We start from the raw sequence: 18,798 nt of genomic DNA, 5'->3' as shown, positions 1-18,798 counted from the left end.
CTGTAACGTCTACACCGGTTGTATTCGGCGCAGGTGACTTAATAAAATTAGATTGTGGTGGCAACACTAACCATGTCCAAATGCTGTGCTAGAATGATTCCTTGATAAGCACATCAGGTGCTGTCATTTAATGTGATGGTCAGTCAGTGTCCCAGCTGGCAGAGCCGTGAGGCTGCTGGGTTTGTTTGGTGGCCATAAGCCCTTTCCTTTGGTAGTTTTCCTTTTTGTTCATATGTTTTGTCACCATCGGGACAAATAATAACCTGCTTGGACTGGCCGACCAAGAAGGAGCTGGCCTAAGGAAAGATGGCCGTCTCCTGGGTACATACAGTACATGCAACACCTTGTCGAACACAATTACTTCCTACATTTACAGTTGAAGTCAGAAGTTTACATACACCTTAGCCAAATACATTTAAACTCAGTTTCACAATTCCTGACATTTAATCCTAGTAAAAATTCCCTGTCTTAGGTCAGTTAGGATCACCACTTTATTTTAAGAATGTGAAATGTCAGAATAATAGTAGAGTGATTTATTTCAGCTTTTATATCTTTCGTCACATTCCCAGTGGGTCAGAAGTTTACATACACTCAATTAGTATTTGGTAGCATTGCCTTTATATTGTTTAACTTGGGTGAAATGTTGTGGGTAGCCTTCCACAAGCTTCCCACAATAAATTGGGTGAATTTTGGCCCATTCCTCCTGACAGAGATGGTGTAACTGAGTCAGGTTTTTAGGTCTCCTTGCTCGCACAAGATTTTTCCTCCCCTAACCCGGACGACGCTGGGCCAATTGTGCGCCGCCTTAAGGGTCTCACGGTCGCGGCCGTCTATGACAACAGCCTGGAAACGAACCAGGGTCTGTAGTGACACAGCTTGCACTGTGATGCAGTGTCTGCACCACTCTGGAGGCCCATCAAATCAAATGTTTAAAAGGTGTAGACCTTACTGTGAAATGCTTAGTTACAAGCCCTTAATCAACAATGCAGTTCAAGAAAGAGTTAAGAAAATATATTTTTTGTTTTTAATAAAAACAAGGTAGAACTTACCTTACCTCCACACCCAAGGGGAAAGTTTCACACAGGTAGGCTGTCGGCAGGCAGGTAGGGCGCACCCTTATTTGACTAACTAAGCAAGGTCTCTCTCTCCCTCTCTGCAGTGATGTAACACTAACAGAGAGCTCCACTTCTACCATTCCTTCCTGCTGTGCAGTACTTAGTGGTCTGAATAATCTCTCCTTCCTCCTGAAGTGGACACTCAATGGGTGTGTTCAAGTAGTAAGGCTAACGAAGCCAACTAGACAAAAGCCAAATTAAGTCGGGGGTGGGGGTGCATCTGCAACAGCGGAAAGTCCGACACTGGAGTGGTTTTCCAACAGCAAGGCTATGATCAACATTGCAGTGTCAACATAGCTGCTATTGTTTATAAAAGTGTATTTAAAAAATAAATTTAAATGGAACTTTATAAACCAAATGATACACTCAAATTGAAAACATAATGGGTGTACAATTCATTGGTTAGAGAGAGAGGTCTCATATCACTTCCATTTGTATCCCCGTCTGAGTGATGTCTTTGGTCACGTTCGCATGGGTCACACAAAAACAAAAAGTGATAGATGGACAAATAGGGCCTTCCACTAAGCAGGCGATTTCTGCGTGGTACAGTTGGTGAGAAGCAACTTGAAGGCGTCTTTAAAAACCGCATGACCTTTGATCAAATGGTGTTTGATAAGTTCATGCAGTCGACATGAAAAGGCGCAAGTTGGAACATTTGTATCCCCATAATGCAACACACTTTGAAAGGCAGTGACCAACGATGGTCACTGACGAGACAAAATGTGTCCCACTTAAAAACGTGCTCATTCACTACACCCCACAGACGTAAAAGCATTGGATTGGTCTAAGCATGGACTAGAGTTTCCATATAGCCTAGCAGTCATTTTGTTTCAAATCCATGAAGGGAAGTAAACAAGCCCACACTTGGGGAGAACAGACAGATTATTGGTTATGCAACTCATCTCCATGATCATCGTGTGTAAAGACTAAACTACTAAAGAGACATATTTGATTTATCTGGCAGTCTGTCAGGCAGCAGTCTATGACCATGCTGTGATTTGAGAGAGAACAAGTTCCTGAATACAAAACCACCAGAATGCTTGTGGAGGAGACATTGATCAGCGTGTAGGTCCTATAACATGACTGTAGACTAACAACTGTATGAGGAGTACGTCTATAAATCTCAAATGTTATGATCAAATTCAGGACAAATTTAACGTGGCACATTGAAGTATTTGAGGTTGTGAATTGATTGTGTACAGTACTTGAGATAACGAGTGTTGTGAAAGTTTGTTTACAAATTCTTAAAAGACATTTCAAATATTTTGACAAGAAAATGTGTTTCTGGCAGAGAACAGAACGAGAGAACAGAACGAGAGAACAGAACGAGAGAACAGAACGAGGAATGCACTTCTAAGTACAGCGAGCCTCTGAGCTTACACTGCCACGACCATTCTACTACTCTATGCTTCTGAGAGCTCTAACACATGGATCATCCTGGAGAATATCCACAAATTCATTCAAAACAAAATCAGTTTACCACAATCAAAATCAAAAAGGCAGCAACTATATTTTAGACCCATTGAGACATATTTCCTGAAATTAACTACCACTAAAAATCAGTGGGATGACTTTTGGGGTGCATCCCAAATGGCACCCTTTCATTTATAGTGCACTACTTTATACCAGAGCCCTCTGAGGTGTCACTGTCCTCCTCCACTTCTCTCTACACATACCGCGGTTTGTCGTGATGTCTGGCGGTATCCGTCGGCCTGGCCCGACGCACTGCCATGGCAACAATGAGGAAGAGGGGAGGGAGAAGAGGGGAGGGAGAAGAGGGACAACAGGCATTGGGAACACCTTTCAAAAGGAGCCTCACTGCCTGCCTGCCTCATAAACCTAGCTTTCTGCCTGCCTCACATACCTGGCTCGCTGCCTGCCTGCCTCACATACCTGGCTCGCTGCCTGCCTGCCTCACATACCTGGCTCGCTGCCTGCCTGCCTCACATACCTGGCTCGCTGCCTGCCTGCCTCACATACCTGGCTCGCTGCCTGCCTGCCTCACATACCTGGCTCGCTGCCTGCCTGACATACCTGAGACAAGAAATTCACTAAAGATTGTATGTTTGCTTATTCCATGTGTAACTCTGAGTTGTTGTATGTGTCGAACTGCTTTGCTTTATCTTGGCCAGGTCGCAGTTGAAAATGAGAACTTGTTTTCAACTAGCCTACCTGGTTAAATAAAGGACTTGTTCTCAACTAGCCTACCTGGTTAAATAAAGGTGAAAGCTTTCCACCCCCATCTCAATATTTAACATAGCCCAACTGTCCCTCACCCTGCTGCCAATGCTCCCCTGAATAGAGGGGCGAGGTCAAGGGGTTAAAACACTGCTCTGAGTTAAGCTACCGGCCGACCACAAATCATCTGCTAACTAGTCTGACCCTAACAGGAAACACAGTCCTCTTTACCTACTAGACCCTAACAGGAAACACAGTCCTCTTTACCTACTAGACCCTAACAGGAAACACAGTCCTCTTTACCTACTAGACCATAACAGGAAACACAGTCCTCTTTACCTACTAGACCCTAACAGGAAACACAGTCCTCTTTACCTACTAGACCCTAACAGGAAACACAGTCCTCTTTACCTACTAGACCCTAACAGGAAACACAATCCTCTTTACCTACTAGACCCTAACAGGAAACACAATCCTCTTTACCTACTAGACCCTAACAGGAAACACAATCCTCTTTACCTACTAGACCCTAACAGGAAACACAGTCCTCTTTACCTACTAGACCCTAACAGGAAACACAGTCCCCTTTACCTACTAGACCCTAACAGGAAACACAGTCCCCTTTACCTACTAGACCCTAACAGGAAACACAGTCCTCTTTACCTACTAGACCCTAACAGGAAACACAGTCCTCTTTACCTACTAGACCCTAACAGGAAACACAGTCCTCTTTACCTACTAGACCCTAACAGGAAACACAGTCCTCTTTACCTACTAGACCCTAACAGGAAACACAGTCCTCTTTACCTACTAGACCCTAACAGGAAACACAGTCCTCTTTACCTACTAGACCCTAACAGGAAACACAGTCCTCTTTACCTACTAGACCCTAACAGGAAACACAGTCCTCTTTACCTACTAGACCCTAACAGGAAACACAGTCCTCTTTACCTACTAGACCAGGTATTCCCAAACTGGGGTACGCACAATATCGTTGCGGGTACGCCAAATAAAAAATGTGATTCACATAATTTTATCCACATTTTCAAACAGTCCATTTATATTTTCCAACGGGGCTATACATTTGGGTGAGTGTTTTTTCCCCCTCGCCCGAGTAGCCTCGTTTCACTGCCAAAAATATAATTAAACCATCTATTGTTCAGCGAAATAACAACACAATGTCTAATACAGGTAGCCTAGTCAAATAATTAACATCCAATCACATTAACTGTTAATCTCTCACGGGAATTCCGTATGAAACCAAACGTAGCTGCTGCTCATGTTGATATCTGTACTGATGGCGCTAAAGCCATGACAGGGAGACATAGTGGAGTGGTAACGTGGGTGCCAGCAGTTGTTCCCGACGCCACTTGGGTCACTGCAGCATCCACCGAGAGGCTCTTGCTGCCAAGGGAATGACTGACAGCTTGAAAGATGTTTTGGACACTACAGTGACAATGGTTACCTTTGTTAAAGCAAGGCCCCTGAACCCTTGTGTATTTTCTGCACTATGTAATGATATGAGCAGAGACCATGTAACACTTTTACAACATACAGAAGTGCGCTGGTTATCAAGGGGCAAAGATTGAGAGACAAGCTTCAAGTTTTCTTTACTGACCATCATTTTCACTTGTCTGACCGCTTGCATGATGACGACTTTCTCACACGACTGGCCTGTCTGGGTGATGTTTTTTCTCGCCTGAATGATCTGAATCTAGGATTACATGGACTCTCCGCAACTATATTCAATGTGCGGGACAAAATTGAGGCTATGATTAAGAAGTTGGAGCTCTTCTCTGTCTGCATTAACAAGGACAACACACAGGTCTTTCTATCATTGTATGATTTTTTTTGTGTGCAAATGAACTCAAGCTTACGGACAATGTTAAATGTGATATAGCAGGTACTTTCCCGAAACGGATGACACAAACAACTGGATTTGTTATCCCTTTCATGCCCTGCCTCCAGTCCACTTACCCATATCTGAACAAGAGAGCCTCATTGATTCTGTGAACATATTTAAATCAGAAGCCACTGCCAGATTTCTGGATTGGGCTATGCTCAGAGTATCCTGCTTTGGCAAATCGCGCTGTTAAGACACTGATTCCCTTTGCAACCACCTACCTATGTGAGAGTGGATTCTCAGCCCTCACCAGCAGGAAAACTAAATACAGGCACAGACTGTGTGTGGAAACTTATTTAAGACAGACTCTCCTATACAACCCAACATTGCAGCATTATGTGCATCCTTTCAAGCACACCCTTGTCATTATAACCTGTGGTGAATTATTCACAATTTTCTATTAACAAATAAGGTTTTATGTCAGATGGTTAAATAAAGAGCACAATTCAAATCATGATGTGCCCTGGTCCTATAAGAGCTCTCTGTCACTTCCCACGAGACGGGTTGTGACAAAAACTTACACTCATTCTTATGTTTAATAAATGTATCGTATAGTGTGTGTGTGTGTGGCAGGCTTACAATGATGGCAAAACAACAACGTTTGAGAGTGAGCTGACCCTGGTGCTAGAGGGGTGGTACGGCAGCTGGAGGTTGAATGTTTGATGGGGTACGGGACTATAACACGTTTGGGAATCCCAGTACTAGATGATCCCATATCAGCTCATCCCTTGCTGGGAGAGTCAAGACGGGATCCCAATCAAGTTCAGTGTATTTACTACTGGAACAATCAATGACTGTCTGGCTCAACGGGGGGTAATCATTCCATTCATTCAAGAATCAACCGGAAAAAGTGTTCCACCAAGAATATTGTAATAAAAAAATAAAATCAACAACAAACAAAGTATGGAAATGATAGAAGATCCATGTGAAGTCATATTAGCATGGTGTGGAATGGATGTCAGGTTGTTGTTCTCCATAGCAGGAAGTCATCCACAACAATGCAGATAGAGAGATATATATCTATATCTATATATATTGCTCAAAAAAATAAAGGGAACACTTAAACAACACATCCTAGATCTGAATGAAAGAAATAATCTTATTAAATACTTTTTTCTTTACATAGTTGAATGTGCTGACAACAAAATCACACAAAAATAATCAATGGAAATCCAATTTATCAACCCATGGAGGTCTGGATTTGGAGTCACACTCAAAAGAAAACCACACTACAGGCTGATCCAACTTTGATGTAATGTCCTTAAAACAAGTCAAAATGAGGCTCAGTAGTGTGTGTGGCCTCCACGTGCCTGTATGACCTCCCTACAACGCCTGGGCATGCTCCTGATGAGGTGGCGGATGGTCTCCTGAGGGATCTCCTCCCAGACCTGGACTAAAGCATCCGCCAACTCCTGGACAGTCTGTGGTGCAACGTGGCGTTGGTGGATGGAGCGAGACATGATGTCCCAGATGTGCTCAATTGGATTCAGGTCTGGGGAACGGGCGGGCCAGTCCATAGCATCAATGCCTTCCTCTTGCAGGAACTGCTGACACACTCCAGCCACATGAGGTCTAGCATTGTCTTGCATTAGGAGGAACCCAGGGCCAACCGCACCAGCATATGGTCTCACAAGGGGTCTGAGGATCTCATCTCGGTACCTAATGGCAGTCAGGCTACCTCTGGCGAGCACATGGAGGGCTGTGCGGCCCCCCAAAGAAATGCTACCCTACACCATGACTGACCCACCGCCAAACCGGTCATGCTGGAGGATGTTGCAGGCAGCAGAACGTTCTCCACGGCGTCTCCAGACTCTGTCACGTCTGTCACGTGCTCAGTGTGAACCTGCTTTCATCTGTGAAGAGCACAGGGCGCCAGTGGCGAATTTGCCAATCTTGGTGTTCTCTGGCAAATGCCAAACGTCCTGCACGGTGTTGGGCTGTAAGCACAACCCCCACCTGTGGACGTCGGGCCCTCATACCACCCTCATGGAGTCTGTTTCTGACCGTTTTAGCAGACACATGCACATTTGTGGCCTGCTGGAGGTCATTTTGCAGGGCTCTGGCTGTGCTTCTCCTGCTCCTCCTTGCACAAAGGCGGAGGTAGCGGTCCTGCTGCTGGGTTGTTGCCCTCCTACGGCCTCCTCCACGTCTCCTGATGTACTGGCCTGTCTCCTGGTAGCGCCTCCATGCTCTGGACACTACGCTGACAGACACAGCAAATCTTCTTGCCACAGCTCGCATTGATGTGCCATCCTGGATGAGCTGCACTCCCTGAGCCACTTGTGTGGGTTGTAGACTCCGTCTCATGCTACCACTAGAGTGAAAGAATCGCCAGCATTCAAAATTGACCAAAACATCAGCCAGAAAGCATAGGAACTGAGAAGTGGTCTGTGGTCCCCACCTGCAGAACCACTCCTTTATTGGGGGTGTCTTGCTAATTGCCTATAATTTCCACCTGTTGTCTATTCCATTTGCACAACAGCATGTGAAATTTATTGTCAATCAGTGTTGCTTCCTAAGTGGACAGTTTGATTTCACAGAAGTGTGATTGACTTGGAGTTACATTGTGTTGTTTAAGTGTTCCCTTTATTTTTTTGAGCAGTATATATATATATACATATACATACATACATATCTGCATTGTTGTGGATGACTTCCTGCTATGGAGAACAACAACCTGACATCCATTCCACACCATGCTAATGAAAGCAGCTTAAAGGAAAATGGAGAGTGATAAAGGAGGAGAGGTCTGTCTTCAAGCTAAAGAAAATACTTGAATTTACAACATTTGCCTTACAAGTCAGGATTCAAATCTTGCTTTCTTGGTAACCTTTCTAGGGCTATGTATTTCCATACGGAGAGAGAGAAAAAGGGGACAGACTTGCTTTGCCTATAGTCACCATCACCAGCCTTCACCCTCATGGTCAGCTCGGTCTATCACGTAACTAACAAGACTCAACAACCACAACACCTTATGTCTGACTTAACTGTTTCGCTATCCCAACATAACTTCCTGGGTAAACGCATTAAAACGTGTACAAATCTTTATGAACAAGTATTTGGCATATTGCATGGTTCAACCTTCCATTGTGTAACTGTGCTGTGACATGACTTGTAGCCCTCAACATGTCTGAACTAGAGTGTAGATTTCACATCTATAATAAAACAATAACAATAAGCCCTACCACAGAGTTTTTCAAAACCCAGAGGCACAACATCACGAGACTTCTGGGAGTGCTTGCGAAACAGATCAAGCAGACCAGTTCGGGGTTTAATTAAGAAGTGGAAGAAAAAAAAATCTTCCTTAAAAAAAATTGTTACATTTTCTCAAAAGCTAAAAGTCACAACATAGATTTGAACCAATGTCTTGAATAGTTTAACATGTTATTACTCCAACCCGTGACAAACTGACACAGTTCGGCACAAGATGACTGTTAGGAAAACATAATTGTGTCTGCGCATGAGCTTAGCTTGCCAACATCGCCTACAAGCGTTAACAGAGAAGCAGTTTCCACCTATCTTCATACTGAACCGTCTTAGGCCCTACCTCAGGCTGTCCTCTGAGGAACACATCACTGACCGGCCCTACCTCAGGCTGTCCTCTGAGGAACACATCACTGACCGGCCCTACCTCAGGCTGTCGTCTGAGGAACACATCACTGACTGGCTGGGAGGAATATACAATAGGAGTGGAGGACATTAAAATTACAAGGCGCCTTATTTCATAAATATAATGGACTACTTTCAACCAGACTCCTATAAGCACTATACAGGACATAGGGTGTAATTTGGGATGCGGACTGGAAACATAGAAGAGGAAGTCATCCACAAGAAGGCTGATCTGTTACAATATTACGAGCACTCAGAGCGACACTACTTTCAGAGTTCATCTGTTGTTCCAGTGCACTCAGTAACACTACACCTAAATACACATCTCCGTCACCACATATTCATCAGGACATTAACCAGTGTGTGTTTAACCAGGTCTGCTCCTATTCCTGTCAACCATTTAAACCCTACCTCCTGCTTGGAAAAGCCACATATTCAACCTGAAGCTACCCATGTGGAACACATTCAGGAAGTGCATTGACCCTCAGGTCACCCATTTTATTATCAGTGTTCGAACGGCCAATCCATCACACATAATATCATCCCCCATTTAGCAGAGGTCGAGTAATCTGTGTTCATGACCTATGGCGCTTTTGTGGCCTGAAACTGGACCCCGAGCCACAGGGTAACAAGGTGGTGACTGACACATTGCAGTGGTAGAAAGTGATCAGTGTTTCTCTCTCTCTCTCTCTCTCTCTCTCTCTCTCTCTCTCTCGGACTGCCAAAACACATGCATATGGGTCAAGGCAGCTCTTGCAGTCTTTCCCTCTGCGTGTGTTAGCCTCGGCGGGCAATGGTGGCCTCTAGATCTGCATTCCTAGGAATACACTTGCGTCACCTGTGGACAGGCGTGTACATCAAGCATCCTCCAACCGAATTATTGGTTAAGGGCTTGTATGCAAGTATTTCACAGTAAGGTCGACACCTGTTGTATTCAGCTCGTGACAGATACAATTTGATTCCGTCTGCAAAGGCATTATTTTTCTTCCTTAACTAGCTTTAAATGGCAAGCCGCCTGGAAAGAAAAAGTGGGAAAATACATTGTGGCCAATTTACTAGGTACACCACCAGTGAGTCATATGGCTTTCTATATAAAGCAGGCAGACAGGCATCCAGATACTGTTTGATTGAATGTTAGAACGGGCAAAATAAGTGACCTAAGCAACTGAGCATGGTATAAATGTTTCAGTACCGGGCAGCGCCGGTTCCACTGTCTCAGAAACGGCCTCCTGGGCTTTTCACACACACACGACAGTGTCTAGGGTTAACTGAGAATGGTGCGACAAACAAACATCCAGTCAGTGGCAGTCCTGTGGGCGAAAACATCTCGTTGATGAGAAGTCAAAAGGAGAATGGTAAGAGTCGCGCATCGCCTGGTCCGTCGAATCCCGGCTCCTGATGCGTCATGCGGATGGCAGAGTCAGGATTTGGTGTAAGCAGCATGAGTCTATGGACCCCATCCTGCCTGGTGTCAACGGTACAGGCTGGTGGCGGTGGTGCAATGGTTTGAGGAATATTGTCCTGGCACGTTAGGTCCCTTGATACCAATTGAGCAACGTTACCATGCCCCAAAGAATTCAGTCTGTTCTGGAAGCAAAGAGGGTCCGACCTGGTACTAGATGGGTGTACCTAATAAACTGGCCACTGAGTGTGTGTGCGTACCTCTCTAATAAAACACAATTTTCTTACAATTTAGGATGTTGCACACAGTGTTCAGCCAACGGTGTGCAACATCTTAAATTGTCCGGATAAAAACCAAAATGGTGTGGGAAGGTTTTTGTTGTATTAATTTATTAAGACGGTACACGTTTCCAGTTTTTTTTTTTTTTTTCCCCACCACGGCTCGCTTTTAAATCTAGTTAAGGAAGAAAATTATGCATTTGCAGCTTGAAACAAGGATGCTTTATGTACGAGCCGGTCCATAGGTGACAGGTGTGTATTACCGGGAATGCACATCAACCCAAGACTCCAGCGCAGATCAAGCGGCCGGCCGGCTACTGTCAGCTGTGTGTTTATATAAAACAGAGAGAGTTCTGAAGCAACCCTATAGATTGTGTGTCGTAGACACACTGTCTCCAGGAAGAGTATCAAGACTACAATTAAATGTCATTCACATCCCGTATAGAGAATCATAAGTGTTTACAAACAATTCAAGTGTAAAATAAAAGGACATGGAAAAGTTCAACTACACAGAAACAAAGCAAATCTGTATAAGAACGTCTGGAAATAACATAAGTGGACTGTTCATAGCCAATATGTGATAAATTAAATCGCCGTAAAAATTTGGATTTACTCGATTTGCTTCTGTTTTAGATTTTTAGATTGTCAGTGGATTAAATAACGTCAAAGTGCGAACGTCACACTCCACAAATCCTTGAAAATAACTTTAATTTTGAGGGGGATAATACAGCTAACTACTCACCAGTATTCTTCAATGTCGATAATTTATTTATTTTTTCTTTCCGTGTGGTCTTCCAGTTTCTGATTATTGTACCATGTTTGTTCTGTCCTCGCCACAAACAATTGTGGAGTTTTGTTCACTCCCTTTACCTGCGTAATGGCTACCTACCAACCCTGAAATTTGACAAACTGGTCTGACAGGATGAGTTTTAAATATAACTTCACACAAAAAAAAAGCGCCTTCTGTTTCATTAAAACAAACGACAAAAAATATCATTTCGGAGCTGAAATGACATATAGTTTACACACTAGCCATTTCTGACTGACACACACGTGACCAACCAGGTAACGATGTAATCCCAATCAAACGGAATCAAGATGTTTTGGCTGGAAGGGATACAGTTTGGCAGAATTAACTTTTCGTATCAGGTTAAGAGAATTTACGCAGCAGGTAAGGGTTACTGTAGGTTATGGCAAGGAAATGGGTTAGGGTTTGCTAAAAGGGTAAAATAAAATAATTGACATCAATTTGACAAACTGTATCTCATCTAGCCATGACATTAATCAGTTGCATGATGAACTGCTTTATGTCCGTAAATACAAGTATATGTAAAGACTGCCCACATTGACAACTCACAATGACATTAGCTATATTACTGTATAAGACGTTTAATTGTAAAGTTTTCCTATTATAAACATTTGTACATTAATGTAAATGTCATGCTGTTATAGTTATTTTGCTATTAGCCACATGACTATGAGGCAAATGTATCGATATGTTAAGAATGCAATCAAATACCGAGGTAAAGACCGTTTCAGGTTGGATATTCACCTGTAGTTATCCTTACCTCCACCAACAGCAGTTAGGGACTGTCAACATAGTGACAAATCAATTTTTTCACATTTCAATAGCTATTTAACCATTATTCCTAAAACTTTAAAAAATGGTTCTAACTAACCCGATGGCATAGACACACATTAAACACATTTTTGGGGGGTCGATTTACATCTCGCACTATTTTTTATTATTTATTTACATTTTTGAATTTCAATAGCTCATTGTGCATATGACCTACTGTACTCAAACAAGGTTCAGAATGTCCACTGACTACCCTTCTATATTGCACACCCTTTAGTTTGTCAAGTTTCACCTCACACGTTTTTACATAAATGTTTCAAAATTTTGAATTTCAATAGCTCCTTGGCCATGTGACCTAGTGACTTCAAACAAGGTACAGAATGTCCACTGACTACCCTTCTATATTTCACACCCTTTAGTTTGTCCATTTTCATCTCACATGATTTTACATGAATTATTCTAAATTTAAGTGTAAGCTTGCAGGCCTTCATTTTACATGGGTGTTAAAAAAAATAATTTAAGTTAACAAATGTTCCAGCCTCGTAATAACTATCTTTCACATGGACACTGAAAAGATCCACAAATGGCTGTATGTGGTATGGATCAAGGACAGGAGAGGTGTTCGAACAGAGGTGCTTAATGGAAGGTGCACAGGTAGGCCTCATGAAAAACAATGTTTCATATGCTCTTTTTAATCACAGTAATAGGCAGTGATTTGTCAGTCAGAGTGAGCTTGATAACGTGAAAGAATCCTTTTCATAGCATCACTTTCATATACTGTACATTAAGACAAATCCTTCTACATTGAGTATTAGAACACAGTTTCCATAACCTGATAATGACTTGATATTTGAGTGCATTCACAACAAGCCACCTGCAGACAACTTACAAAATGCAATAGTGCATTTGAGGGTTTGTTTTTCTGATGAAAATAGTTATTTGATGCACAGCCTACTATTTCTAACTGGAAAAATAAATTCCTATGTCTTTTGTGAGTAAAATCCTTTTCCCAAAATTGATTTAGGTACATTTTTGTGAAGTGGTATGAGGGTTGTGATATGGGCCATTTAATAGTAAAATCATTTAATAAGGGATCAATACATTTCTATATTGCTTCCCCAGTATCTGCATGAACCATCAGGCCAAGTGTTTTTGGTTGACCCTGCTGGACAGGAAGAGAAGGAGGAATCGGAACACGCTGCATTCTAATTCAGGTCTTAGTTATTCCATTGTACTGGATCTAATGCATATAAGCATTTTACATACATTCATAAGTATAATGCTTTTTTAGGACCTACTGTGAAAAACTCTCTTGGCTGCTGGCTCTGTCACTTAAAGACATGCGCAGAGCAGACTGAAAGGGGAAGGGTAGCTCTTGACTTGAACCACAAGGGTTCCTCTGTAAAGAGAGAGTAATCCAATAGGCACAGACACACCCCTTGACTTTCAATTGGCACCGTTGACCTGTATGTATTCTCTCCTGATTGGCTCTGTGGTGCACAGTCTGGCAGTCTGACTAAAGTGCCAGAGGTATGAGGAGAGACATCATCCTTTGTATTTATGGGAACAAATATTTCCTAACACTTTGGATCCTATTCTTGGACAGTTAGAAGACACAATGCGTCAATGCAAAAAAAACAAAAAACATTACTAATTACTGTCCATGAGTAACCTCAACCTTGTGGGTCTGTGGGTGTTTGGGCCAATAAAGTGCCAACTCAATTCAAACCATTGACTAGTCTCTCATGCCCCTATGAACGGGGACACAGGGCAATAGTTTTTAATCTAAACCAGCCCTTTTTTACTGGAGTACACTAACCCCTAATTGGGGCTCTTTTCTTGACACATAGTAGCAGTTTACCAGATAAGAAGTCAAGAAGATCAAAAAGTAGATTGTTGTAAGGGTGTATTACATCCTGTAGTGTCATATCCATTCTCGATTCTGAGTGGTAAAATCATAGCTGAAAAAAGCCTCAATGTATGTGTATAAATTTTCCGCCAAGACAGAAATGCCAAAGGGGGTGGAGTTGCAATCTACTGCAGAGACACCCTGCAGAGTTCTGTCATGCTATCCAGGTCTGTGCCCAAACAGTTCGAGCTTCTACTTTTAAAAATCCACCTTTCCAGAAATAAGTCTCACTGTTGCCGCTTGTTTCAGACCCCCCTCAGCCCACAGCTGCGCCCTGGACACCATATGTGAATTAATTGCCCCCCATTTATCTTCAGAGGTTGTACTGTTAGGTGACCTAAACTGGGATATGCTTAACACCCCGGCCGTCCTACAATCTAAGCTAGATGCCCTCAATCTCACCCAAATTATCATGAAACCTACCAGGTACAACCCCAAATCTGTAAACTTGGGCACCCTCATAGATATCATCCTGACCAACCTGCCCTCTAAATACACCTCTGCTGTCTTCAACCAGGATCTCAGCGATCACTGCCTCATTGCCTGCATCTGTAATGGGTCCGCGGTCAAACGACCACCCCTCATCACTGTCAAATGCTCCCTAAAGGTGAGCAGGCCTTTCTAACCGACCTGGCCCGGGTATCCTGGAAAGATTTTGACCTCATCCCGTCAATAAAGGATGCATGGTTATTCTTTAAAAGTGCCTTCCTCACCACCATAAATAAGCATAAGCATGCCCCATTAAAAAAAATGGAACCAGGAACAGATATAGCCCTTGGTTCACTCCAGACCTGACTGCCCTTGACCAGCACAAAAACATCCTGTGGCGTTCTGCATTAGCATCGAATAGCCCCCGTGATATGCAACTTTTCAGGGAAGTTAGGAACCAATATACACAGGCAGTTAGGAAAGCAAAGGCTAGCTTTTTCAAACAGAAATTTGCATCCTGTAGCACAAACTCCAAAAAGTTCTGGGACACTGTAAAGTCCATGGAGAATAAGAGCACCTCCTCCCAGCTGCCCACTGCACTGATGCTAGGAAACACTGTCACCACCGATAAATCCACAATTATAGAGAATTTCAATAAGCATTTTTTTCTACAGCTGGCCTTGCTTTCCACCTGGCTACCCCTACCCCGGTCAACAGCTCTGCACCCCCCACAGCAACTTGCCCAAGCCTCCCCATTTCTCCTTCACCCAAATCCAGAAACCTGATGTTCTGAAAGAGCTGCAAAATCTGGACCCCTACAAATCAGCTGGGCTAGACAATCTGGACCCTCTCTTTCTAAATGTATCTGCCAAAATTGTTGCAACCCCTATTACTAGCCTGTTCAACCTCTCTTTCGTATCGTCTGAGATCCCCAAAGATTGGAAACCTGCCGCGGTCGTCCCCCCTCTTCAAAGGGGGAGACACTCTAGACCCAAACTCTTACAGACCTATATCTATCCTACCCTGCCTTTCTAAGGTCTTCGAAAGTCAAGTTAACAAACAGATCACCGACCGTTTTGAATCCCACCGTACCTTTTCCGCTATGCAATCTGGTTTCAGAGCTGGTCATGGGTACACCTCAGCCACGCTCAAGGTCCTAAATGATATCATAATCGCCATCGACAAAAGACAATACTGTGCAGCCGTATTCATTGACCTGGCCAAGGCTTTCGACTCTGTCAATCACTGCATTCTTATCAGCAGACTCAACAGCCTTGGTTTCTCAAATGACTGCCTCGCCTGGTTCACCAACTACTTCTCAGATAGAGTTCAGTGTATCAAATCGGAGGGCCTGTTGTCCGGACCTCTGGCAGTCTCTATGGGTGTGCCACAGGGTTCAATTCTCGGGCCAACTATTTTCTCTGTATATGTCAATGATGCCGCTCTTGCGGCTGGTGATTCTCTGATCTACCTCTACGCAGACGACACCATTCTGTATACTTCTGGCCCTTCTTTGGACACTGTATTAACTAACCTCGAGACGAGCTTCAATGCCATACAACTCTCCTTCCGTGGCCTCCAACTGCTCTTAAATGCAAGTAAAACTAAATGCATGCTCTTCAACCGATTGCTGCTCGCACCTGCCCGCCGGCCTAGCATCACTACTCTGGACGGTTCTGACTTAGAATATGTGGACAACTACAAATACCTAGGTGTCTGGTTAGACTGTAAACTCTCCTTCCAGACTCACATTAAGCATCTCCAATACAAAATTAAATCTAGAATTGGCTTCCTATTTCGCTACAAAGTATCCTTCACTCATGCTGCCAAACATACCCTCGTAAAACTGACTATCCTACCGATCCTTAACCTCGGTGATGTCATTTACAAAATAGCCTCCAACACTCTACTCAGCAAATTGGATGCTGTCTATCACAGTGCCATCCGTTTCGTCATCAAAGCCCCATATACTACCTACCACTGCGACCTGTATGATCTCGTTGGCTGGTCCTTGCTTCATACTCGTCGCCAAACCCACTGGCTCCAGGTCATCTATAAGTCCTGCTAGGTAAAGCCCCACCTTATCTCAGCTCACTGGTCACCATAGCAGCACCCACCTGTAGCACGCGCTCCAGCAGGTATATTTCACTGGTCACCCCCAAAGCCGATTCCTCCTTCGGCCGCCTCTCCTTCCAGTTCTCTGCTGCCAATGACTGGAACGAATTGCAAAAATCACTGAAGCTGGAGACTCATATCTCCCTCACTATCTTTAAGCATCAGCTATTAGAGCAGCTTACAGATCATTGCACCTGTACATAGCCCATCCGTAAATAGCCCATCCAACTACCTCATCCCCATATTATTTATTTTATTTATATATTTTTTTTATTTTGCTCCTTTGCACCCCAGTATCTGTACTTGCACATTAATCTTCTGCACATCTATCACTCCAGTATTTATTTGCGAAATTGTAATTATTTCCTGACTACGGCCTATTTATTGCCTTACCTCCCTAATCTTACTTCATTTGCACACACTGTATATAGACTTTTCTATTGTGTTATTGACTGTACGTTTGTTTATTCCATGTGTAACTCTGTGTTGTTGTTTGTGTCACACTGCTTTGCTTTATCTTGGCCAGGTCGCAGATGTAAATGAGAACTTGTTGTCAATTCAAATCAAATGTTATTTGTCACGTACGCCTAATACAACAGGTGTAGTAGACCTTACAGTGAAATGCTTAGTTACAGGCTCTAACCAGTAGTGTAAAAAAGGTATTAGGTGAACAATAGGTAGGTAAAGAAATAAAACAACAGTAAAAAGACAGGCTATATACAGTGGCGAGGCTATAAAAGTAGCAAGGCTACATACAGACACCGGTTTGTCAGGCTGATTGAGGTAGTATGTACATGTAGATATGGTTAAAGTGACTATGCATATATGATAAACAGAGAGTAGCAGTAGCGTAAAAGAGGGGGGTGGTGGGTGGCGGGATACAATGCAGATAGCCCGGTTAGCCAATGTGCGGGAGCACTGGTTGGTCGACCCAATTGAGGTAGTATGTACATGTAGATATGGTTAAAGTGACTATGCATATATGATAAACAGAGAGTAGCAGCAGCGTAAAAGAGAAGTTGGGGTGCACACAATGCAAATAGTCCGGGTAGCCATTTGTTACCTGTTCAGGAGTCTTATGGCTTGGGGGTAAAAACTGTTGAGAAGCCTTTTTTTCCTAGACTTGGCACTCCGGTACCGCTTGCCATGCGGTAGTAGAGAGAACAGTCTATGACTGGGGTGGCTGGGGTCTTTGGCATTTTTTAGGGCCTTCCTTTGACACCGCCTGGTGTAGAGGTCCTGGGTGGCAGGCAGCTTAGCCCCAGTGATGTACTTGGCCGTACGCACTACCCTCTGTAGTGCCTTGCGGTCAGAGGCCGAGCAGTTGCCATACCAGGCAGTGATGCAACCAGTCAGGATGCTCTCGATGTTGCAGCTGTAGAACCTTTGAGGATCTCAGGACCCAAGCCAAACCTTTTTATTTTCCTGAGGGGGAATAGGCTTTGTCGTGCCCTTTTCACGACTCTCTTGGTGTGTTTGGACTGAGCACGCACCCCAGAGGGGCCCCGATGTTGAGGATCAGCGTGGCAGATGTGTTGTTACCTACCCTCACCACCTGGGGGGGGGGGGGCCGTCAGGAAGTCCAGGATCCAGTTGCAGAGGGAGGTGTTTAGTTCCAGGGTCCTTAGCTTAGTGATGAGCTTTAGTCAATGAACAGCATTCTCACATAGGTGTTCATTTTGTCCAGATGGGAAAGGGCAGTGTGGAGTGCGATTGAGATTGATGCCACATTGGCAAAGGTGTCATCATTCTGCTCAATGGCCTGCTTTATTTCGGACAGCCTATGTCATTCCTGGCCCTCACTATTTCCACCACTGTCCACTCCTGCTGGTCGTTCAGCACACAGCCACCACCATGGGGTCTTCTGTCAATTCTGAGGGTAGAACAGAGTTTACTGTCAATAGATCATACTCTAAGAATACTGGAACATGTTGTGAATTTACATGCATTACAATATGTAATTTACTGTAAATGTAATGGTAAAGCATAGTGCATATCCTGTAGCCTCCAGTTTTTTGGGGGTGAAATGTCCTCATGATCAAATTGACAATTGATCTTTTCAGATTGGGGTTAACTAATCTGGCAGCCTCTGTTTACCACATTGTCTGCCTCCCTCTCTCTGATGTTCACCTCTATAATGGGGCCCATGCCCACCTCTTTGACGGCTGCTTGTCCACAAGCTCTTTGATTTTTTCCCTCTCCCTCTCCCTTGCTGTCTATCCTGCTCTATGTTGAAAAAAATAGCAAGTGTTCACACACACACACACCCTTTTATATGGTG

At 43.7% G+C, this 18,798-nt stretch overlaps 1 protein-coding gene across 1 annotated transcript in view; it reads right to left on the bottom strand.

The window, feature by feature from the left end:
• LOC106568528 (phospholipid-transporting ATPase IC-like) overlaps nucleotides 1-11,498 on the bottom strand; it is a 60,391-nt gene extending 48,893 nt beyond the window's left edge. Inside the window, 1 exon segment of the mRNA XM_082960588.1 lies at nucleotides 11,228-11,498. The gene's annotated coding sequence lies outside the window, so the exon portion shown is untranslated.
• Between the last annotated feature and the right edge of the window lie 7,300 nt (nucleotides 11,499-18,798).

The sequence above is a fragment of the Salmo salar genome, chromosome 13 (genome assembly GCF_965601325.2).
Source record: "Salmo salar chromosome 13, fSalSal1, whole genome shotgun sequence".
In the NCBI taxonomy this organism is placed as follows: Eukaryota; Metazoa; Chordata; class Actinopteri; order Salmoniformes; family Salmonidae; genus Salmo; species Salmo salar.
This window is presented reverse-complemented; position numbering and strand designations above follow the sequence as displayed.